Below are 9,481 nucleotides of genomic sequence, written 5' to 3'. Positions count from 1 at the left end.
AAATCACCATACACTCAGTGACTTAAAACAATAGCTATTTGTTATCACATCGTTCTGTAGGTGAAAAATCCAGAAACTGTATGGCTGAGTTCTTAGGATTTCACAAGGTTGAAATGAATGTGTCTACTGAAAAGTGTTCTCGTGTGGTGCTCTGTTCTCATGCTTTTCCAAGCTCATTTGGTCATGGCAGAATCCAGTTCTTTGGGGTTTTGGGACTGAGGCCATTCTCTTTTCCCTGCTGGCTATCAGCCAAGATCTATGCTTAGTTCGTACAATCTATGTGCATATCTTGCTGTGTGATCTTGTTCATCTCAAGACTAACAAGGGAGAATCCCCCTCCATCAAAATCCCTCTCACACTTTGAGTCTCTGACTTCCTCTGTCTCTGATCTTTAGGCCCAGATATAAAGGCGTCATGAATTTAGGTTAGGTCCACCCAGATAATGTCTGTTTCTTAGAGTCAGCTGTGCCACATACCTAACCTAGTCACAGAAGAGATATGCCATCATATTGACAGTCAGGAATTATATAGGATTATACCCCAGAGTGGGCAGGAATATTGCGGGGGGGCATATTCGAATTCTTAAAGCACAATCAGATAATATGACTCTGTATGTTTTGCTTTGTGTGATTTCACATGCTTTTTATAATTTTTTTAATGTTTTATTTATTTCTAGGAGAGAGAGAGAGAGACAGCGTGAGCAGGGGAGGATCAGAGAGAGAGGGAGTCACAGACTGAAACAGGCTTCAGGCTCTGAGCTGGCAGTCAGCACAGAGCCCGACGCAGGGCTCGAACCCTCGAACTGCGAGATCATGACCTAAGCAAAAGTCGGACGCTTAACCGACTAAGCCACCCAGGCGCCCCATTTTATAATTTTAATTCTTAGAAATTTGTTAAATTTGTTTAATGAGCAAGGATATTTTCTATATTGATGAAGTCCCATGTGTACTTGAAAAGAATATGTATCTGCCTTCTTTGGCTAGAGTGTTCTATAAACGACAGATACAGTTGGTTGATGGTATTCAATTTTTCTACATCCTTGCTAATTTTCTGTTTACTTGTCCTACTAGTTATTGAGAAAGAAAAGCGAAGTCTTCTATTATAATTGTGGATCTTTCCCCTTTTTTAAGCTCTATTAGGTACTCCTATATACAGGATTCTATGTCTTCCTATTGAATTGTCTCTTTTGTCATTATTTAAAGTCCCTCTGAGTATTTTTTCTTTTTAAATATTTTTATTTATTTTTGACAAAATTATAGATATTTAATATGTACAATATGATGTTTGATACATATACACATTGTGAAATGATTACCACATGGAACTAATTAACATACCCATTCATCTCCCATAGCCTTTTGTGTATATCTCTCTTCTTTGGCTAGAGTGTTCTCTTAATGACAGTTAGATACAGTTTACTTGTCCTATTATTAAGAGAGGAATGTGAAGTCTTCAACTATAATTGTGGATGTGTTTATTTCTTCCTTTGTTTTATCAGGTTTAGCATGTATTTTGAAGTTCTGTTGTCAGTGCTCATTTAGGATTCTTATGTCTTCCTGTTGAATTGTCTCTTCTATCATTATTTAATGTCTTTCTTTATCCTTTTAAATTTTCCTTGCTTTGACATCTACTTTGTCTGATATTATTATAATCACCCATCTTTGTTTTGGTAGTGTTTAAAATTTTTTTTATTTGAGAGAGAGAGAGAGAACGCATAAGCAGGGGAGGGGCAGAGAGGAGAGATAGAATCCCAAGCAGGCTCTGCACAGTCAGCACAGAAGCCTGATGTGCGGCTTGAACCCACAAACCATGAGATCACGACCTGAGCCGAGACCAAGATTCGGATGCCCCACCAATTGTGCCACTCAAGCACCTCTATTTGGTAGTTTTTTCATGTCATTTCCTCCACATTCTTTACTTTATCCTACATACATTGTTATAGTTAACGTGGGTTTCTTATAGACAGGATATAGGTGGGTCTTGTTTTTTGAAATTTTAATACATTCTGAAAATCTCTATATTATAACTTTTGCATTTAATGTGATGATTGGTATATTTGCCCTCAATTCTCCCTTTTTATTATTTGTTTCTCTTTTTTTCTTCTGTTTCCTTTTTTTTCCTGCTTTTTATATTTCTTGAATACTATTTTAGTACTACATTTAAGTTATCTCTTGTGATTTTGTGAGGATATATTTTTGCAAATTTTGCTAGTTGTTGCTGTAGAGATGACCATAAAGGGAATTAAAGTTTTCATAGTCTGTCTAGAATTAATATTTTACAACTTCACGTAGAATATAGCAACCTGCCACCATATTGGTCCCTTCACCTTGCCCCCTTTATATTTTAGTTCCTGTATGTATTACATCTACATATATTGAAAAATCTCATCAACATTATATTTTTTGCTTTCAACTGTCATATATATTTTCTTTTTTTAAAAATGTTTTAATTTTTTTTTTAAAATTTATTTCTAGGAGACAGAGAGAGAGAGACAGTGTGAGCAGGGGAGGGTCAGAGAGAGAGGGAGTCACAGACTGAAAAAGGCTCCAGGCTCTGAGCTGGCAGTCAGCACAGAGCCCGATGCGGGGCTCGAACCCATGAACCGCGAGATCACAACCCAAGCGAAAGTAGGACGCTTAACCGACTAAGCCACCCGGGAGCCCCTATATTTTCAAGAATCAAAAGAAGAATATTTCATGTTTACCCAGATCTTGACCATTTCTATTGCGTCTACTTCTTCCTGATATTCCAAGTTTTCCTCTAGTGTCATTTCCCTTCTTCAAGAATTAACTTTAGCATTATTTTAGACTGGGTCTGTGACAATGTATTCTGCTAGTTTCCTCTTACCTTCATTCCTGAAGAACATTTTCACTAGTTTTGGAATTCTGGGTTGACAGTTCTTTTCTCCCAGCAGTTAAAAATATTGTTCCCCTTCCTTTTGGCAGTCAAGATTTCTGGTAAGACCTTTACAGTCTTTTGAATTTTTGTCTCTTTTTATGCAATATATAATTTTTTCCCTGGATGTGTTCATAACTTTTTCTTTGCCTCTGGTTTTAAGCAGTTTGAGTAATATGGTCTGACCATAGATTCTTTTAATTGATTCTTTTTCTTTGAGGGCCATTGAGATTTTTGAGTGTGTAAATTTAAGTCTTTTGGCAAATTGGGAAGTATTTGGTCATCGTTTCTTTCTTTTTAAAAACTTTTTTTTTAACCACACTATATAAAGTTTCCCTCTGGGACTCTCATGATATACACATGTTTGTTCCAAGGTCCCTGAGGTTGTGTTAATTTTTGTTTTAATGTTTTCTCTCTCTGTGTTGTTCAAATTGTGTGATTTCTATTTTCAAATTCACTCTTCAAATCAACCGTATAATCCCACTTCTTGGACTCTATTCTAGAGAAATCTTGCTCATGTGAACAGAGGAGCATGCTCAGGGATGTTCTTTGCACAATGGTTTGTGGCAGCCAAAAGGTAGGAATAATCTAAATATCCATCAACAGGAAGTCCCATTAGTAAATTTGGCATTCCCTGAGATGGCCCACCAGGCAGTTACTTTAAAAAGGGAGAGCATGTTAGGGTGGGAGTTATCTTTTGTGGGAAGTGACTGGAAGAGGGTATAGTAATCTTCTGGTGTGTGCCTTGTTTCAGGAGCAGGTTACATAAGTGTGTGTTTTGTGAAAGTGTGTGGAAATTCATTGGTATGCACATATGATTTGTACACTCATGCATCTCAATAAAAAATTTTTAAAATTAGAGACCTAGTGTACTCTTGATTTAAATGAGACTCGGATTCTCAAGCTCTTCATTTAAATAAGAAACCTAGCTCTATCATGGGTTATTGGGGAAGTATTATTTTTCTTTTTTTAATCCACATATCCATGGATTTCATGCTAGTAATCTCCTTCTAACTTAACAAAGAAAATTCAGGGGTACTTAGGTAGCTCAGTTGGTTGGGTGTCTGACTCTTTTTTTGGCTCAGGTCATGATCCCAGGGTTGTGGGACTCCATGCTTAGCATGGAGCCTGCTTAAGATTCTCTATCTCTTTCCTTCTGCCCCTCTTCCCTGCTTGCGTGCATGCTCTCTCTCTAAAATAAAAAATATAGGGGCGCCTGGGTGGCTCAGTAAGTTAGGCATTTGGCTTCAGCTCAGGTCATGATCTCACAGTTTGTGGGTTCAAGCCCCACGTTGGGCTCTGTGCTGATAGCTAGCTCAGAGCCTAGAGCCTGTTTCAGATTCTGTATCTTCTTCTCTCTCTGACCCTCCCCTGCTCATGCTGTTTCTCTCTCAGAAATAAATAAAACATTAAAAAAATTTAAAAAGTATTAAAAATAAATAAACAAATAAAACAAAACAAAAAAAAACAGGAAAGAAAATTCAAAAGAATATGTTTCTTCCAGAAAATAAGGACATCAGTTTAAGTATTGTTGTAAGGGTGATACAATAAATGGATCATCAGAATTGAAGACTGTAAGAGATTAAGAATCAAAATCATAGGATATGGTAATAATGTCACAGTGTGAGTGTCCTAAAGTTTGTTAAGTTTTCAGTGGTTAGAAATAAAATTTGTAAAACTAGTTCATGGTATAGAACAGAATTTGCTCTCCTGTAGCTGTTTATTCTATTGATACTCTCCCTCTTACTCTGCTCAGGATATCCTTATCCTCCCAGGAGGAAGAAGGGCATACAGATTCATGCCAAGTGCTGGAATCCATGAGCAATTATTGAGAGAGAAAAGGCAGGTCTGAGGACATGGGAATGTACCCTTTGGGCCAGAAGAAGACAGAGGGGGATAATTCAAAGTAGAATACAGGGCATTGAGTATTGAAGATCTTCAATACTAATAGGAAAAGATCATCAAGACCTAGCAGTAAGCAGAAAACCAGTATAATGTCAATGTGTGTGGACACAAATGCACATGGAAATGCATAGAAAGGTAACTAGAAAGAGTTACAACAAAAAATGGACAGCAATTACCTTTGAGAGGGGAAAATGATACCACAGCCAGCCATAAAATGAGCTCTTCCATATTCTTTGTATTACTCGAGAATGTATTTTTGTGAACATTGTGTAAATAAAAAATTCCCAAGTAAATAAATAAACAGGTTTAATGATCCAAGGGAGAAAGAGAATTGAAAAATTACCTGGCCTACTTGACCATGGGGAAATTCTGTTGAAAGCAGTGATAGAATTCTTCTGGAGAGTTTGGGAATGATTAGTGAAGGGGCACATAGATAACTGAGGAAGTAAAACAAACACAAGGGGAAGATGAGCAGGATCAGGGGGAGGAGGAGGAGCAGAATGTGGAGGAGAAGAAGGTGGAGGAAGAGGAGGGAGAAGACAAAGAAAAGGAAGAAAAATCTGAAGGATTGCAGGTAGCTGGGTTGGTTGGCTGCTGAGTTCAAATATTAGTTCAGCAAGAGTACGTAATCACCAGAATAGTCCAGTAATAGAGTATATTTATACAGGCATAATGAAATGGAAAGCCTGTAAATTGAATTAAAAATTGTGATCTCATTTTGTGGGAGACAGTGGAGAGAGAGAGAGAGAGAGGAGTGGATAAAATTGTTAAATCTGCATGTGTCATTATAGTCATTAAACTGATGATGTTTCAAGATGCAAGACTATAAATTTTATTTGCTTTATATTTACATGATAGTAAATGCCAGATAAATGCCTGAGAAATAAATACAGGTTAGGGGGAGTCAGCTGGAATGGGGAAGATTGGCTGGCTTTCCAAGTCTTGTAGCACAGTGTGACTTTTTTTGGACCTTGCTGTTCATGCTGACATGGGCCATTCTAATTCCACATGGCTTTGCAGCTGAATGTGACAGGTCCAGCTTTCTGGGCTTCTCTGGGGAGGGACAGGCATGACTGACTTTCTAGACCTACCAACACAGCAGACAACCAGGAATAATCCCCTCTCTAGACACACCCATAACATGGACCATTGTCCCATAAGCATATATAATTTACACTGATACCCAGGATCTTGGAGGAGACAGACATAACATCATGACAGTTAAGATTAAGGTGAACTATGGACTAAGACCTTTGTTGTTTCCTTCACTCATTATTTCCTATAAACTGCCCAACAAAATGGATCTATCTGTTGGGCATGAATTTCAAGTAGCAACCCCAGATGTCTGAGAAATGTAACTATTTTCCCGCATGTTCGGAGTTATAAAATAGATCAGACACGTGATGGCACAATACATATTTCCTGCTCAACCAGGGGGGCAGTTGGGGAAAAAGTGGCTGTTCCTGCAATGGTTCAAAGATGGAGGCTGATGAGAGTTCTTCCTCTCTATGTCTTGTGGCCTTCAAAGCACCATGGGTGTCAGTTGGCCAGTCAGCTAAGGGAAGAAGTGTATGGAGGAAAGTGCCCATGGGAGATGTTTTAAAGCCAGGGCTGTTTGTGGCACTTCTGATAGAAGTGATTCCATAGAGCCAAAGAGTTTCATGGCCACATAGGGGAATCTAAGAAATGTGGCTTAGTAGTGCTCCCAGGAGGAAAAGATGAGCCTTCATAGAGTTAGCAGTCTTTTCCACAGCTACTTAACCTTTCTATTGATAATTCCCATTCTCCTTTGTTGTGGAAATTTAGTTCTGCTAAGTCTAGGTCTGAATTTGGGGTTGTTCATGAAGTTAGGGTACCAGTAGGAACCCCTCAGTGTTTGTCATCCATGGCGTCAGCCTAGATCTCTGTTCTCCTTCATTCTGGATGACTCCTGTGTTATCCCTGGCTCCTCTCTGCTAGTCACTCCCACCCTTGTACTTTACATTTCTGTAAACCCCACTTCCTTCTCACCAAACTGCAACATGGGCTACCCTACTTGGCTCTCTAGGATCATTTCTTCCTAGACCTCCTTACCATGCAGCATATTTTCTTTGTAACTGTGTAGCCTTTTTAGGACTTATTTGTGAAGAAGTAATACAAATAGTATCTGGGGTCTTTGACACTACACCCCTTCCTGAGATGCAAGCCTCAGGGACCTCCGTAGGGATATACTTGCATATAATCTCTTTCTCTACTTCCTCTATTCCTTTCAGGATTGGGGGAGGGGTAATCTTCATCGGTTCTTCCACCAAATCTATAGTTTATTTCTTGAGGTCTTTCCATTCTTCTCTTAACAGTTTGACTTTTGGATCTCAAAAGCTGGAGGAGGGTTCTGTTTGCCTAGAAAAAGCAGGGATAGGAAACATGTAGTTCCAGCAAAACACAGACACTGACTCAGAAACAAATACACATACCCACACACATGAGAAGCTGGAACATTGCCTTCATTTTTATTGGTTTAATTTTTTTTTTTCCTGGAAGAGCATCCCGGTATCATGCAGCTAAGCACATCTAAGGCATGAAAGTGAGGACCCTCAATTTGGATGAAGATGGCTCTAGTGGCCAAGAGGATGAAGTAGCATGATATCCTTGGGCTAGTGGGTTGCTTGGATGTTGAGTTCCTTGGCTGTTAGGTTTTCTGGCTAGAAGATGTGTTAGCTGTTGGTTCTTGCATGGTGGCTGATTTGGATGGTTAGGGTCTTGGTGGGTAAGTCCTACTTGAGGTGGACTCATGGACTACTTGGCATGGCCTTCACATAAATAGCGTATAGACATAAATGATGCCTAAACCAATGAGTATGGCAAATAGATCCATCCAAACAGTTTGGCCTGACTTGACATAAGCTTCTTCCCATTCGCTGTTCTTGTTGGCCTGCAAAGTCTGTAGGGATGGGATGTTAGGTGTGGGATTCTGAATCGAACCTTGTGACACCCTTGGGAAAGGGCTGGGGACCAGAGGTGATTGAGGGAAAACCCCTACCCAGGTCCCAGGGCAGAAACAGGTGCAAGGGGAGGTAGAGGGCAGGATGGGCCATGGCAAAAGCGTTGTTTTACCTTGTAACTGAAGAACATAGCTATTAATCCCAGGGGAGGGAAAAGAATTACGGCCAGGATGGTGAAACATTTGTAAGTCGGGGCATACAATGCCAGTTCTTCAGGTGTCTGTGTTTTCTCTGGTGGCTTCTGAGGGGCATCTGCAGCAGGCGGGGCTCCAGCAGGTGGGGCGTCTTTAGCTGGCGGGGCGCCTGCAGCGGGTGGGGCGTCTTTAGCGTGTGGAGCATCTTTAGCGGGTGGGGCGTCTTTAGCGTGTGGAGCATCTTTAGCGTGTGGAGCATCTTTAGCCGGTGGGGCGTCTTTAGCGGGTGGGGCGGCTTTAGCGGGTGGGGCGGCTTTAGCCGGTGGTGCTTGTTTGTGGGGCATGATCTTTCCACCCAGACAAAGACAGATCCTGAGTGTCTTGGAAACAGAGAGCCAAAGCCACCATACCTCCCCTAGTTTAAACTCGAGACTCCAGCATCCCAAGACTCCAAATGTTAAAAGGCCACTTCTTCACAATGGAGAAATCAGTACCTCAAGTCCGGATTGGCTGTCTGCAGAAGGGGGCGTGGTCCCACAATTCTCTGCTTCTCCAGGACTCTGAGCTTGGAGCCAGGTTCCATGCTCTATCAGGACGTTGGCTCCACCCGTCCTGATAGGGATTGGTTGGAAACTCTAAGATGGGATCCTGGCTCCTCCTTGCTGCAGACCCTAATCTGCAGACCCCACAGGAGGGCAGTACCAGAGTCACCTCTAGATGGAAGGGAGCAAGTAGACAAGTCCTGTAAAATAACTAGGAGATTATAAACAAGAGGGAAGGAAAAAGGAATAATGCCAATAATAGATTATAAAATATTGATTTAGAGAAGAATTCTTTAGTCCATATTGACTGAAAGAAAGAGAAAGAAGTGGAAAGGGGAAGGTCTTAAAGTAGAATGTCGTCTAATAAGTGTAGATGAAATGATGGAAATGGGAAATCACCATCGTGGTAGGCAGAGTTCCAAGATGAGCCCAAGACTCTTGCTCCCTGGTGTACACACACTTTTCCCCAGTTATTCATTCAAGTACTAATCTGTGTACTGCCGTGGACGGATTTTGTAGCTGTAGTTAAATTCCCCAATTAGTTAACTTTAAGAGAGGGAAAATGTCTTCCATTAGCCATCACTAATCACTTTAAAGTGAGTTCTTTAAAAATTTTTTTAATGTTTTATTTATTTTTGAGAGAGAAAGAGACAGTGTGAGCAGGGGACAGACACAGGGAGAGGGAGACACAGAATCTGAAGACAGGCTCCAGGATCTGGGCTAGCTGTCAGAACAGAGCCTGGTGTGGGGCTTGAACTCACAAACCATGAGATCATGACCTGAGCCGAAGTTGAATGCTTAACCAACTAAACCACCCAGGTGCCCCAACCCAGATTCATAGTTTGAAGGGGATGAAGTGGCCCAGAGGAGTGGATTTTTGCGTTTTGTTTGTTTTGGTTTTGGTGGGAAAGATGAGATAGACAATGTACCCGTGAGAGAGGGGATGGAGATGGGGGAGAGATGTTTTAGTGGGGCCGAGAACATTTGTTTGTTATCCCTATAGGCTTAATATCTAGAACAGGAA

The 9,481-nt window shown here is 40.7% G+C and overlaps 1 long non-coding RNA gene across 1 annotated transcript; it reads right to left on the bottom strand.

Moving 5' to 3' along the window:
• Positions 1-7,262: 7,262 nt before the first annotated feature.
• LOC120243540 lies at positions 7,263-8,371 on the bottom strand. The gene is made up of 2 exons (XR_005531334.1): positions 7,894-8,371; positions 7,263-7,720 (listed from the first exon to the last, which is right to left on the bottom strand). It is a non-coding gene; the product is annotated as an uncharacterized LOC120243540 (long non-coding RNA).
• Between the last annotated feature and the right edge of the window lie 1,110 nt (positions 8,372-9,481).

Source organism: Hyaena hyaena, unplaced genomic scaffold (assembly GCF_003009895.1).
Source record: "Hyaena hyaena isolate Hyena2069 unplaced genomic scaffold, ASM300989v1 scaffold_345, whole genome shotgun sequence".
Taxonomy (NCBI): Eukaryota; Metazoa; Chordata; class Mammalia; order Carnivora; family Hyaenidae; genus Hyaena; species Hyaena hyaena.
This window is presented reverse-complemented; position numbering and strand designations above follow the sequence as displayed.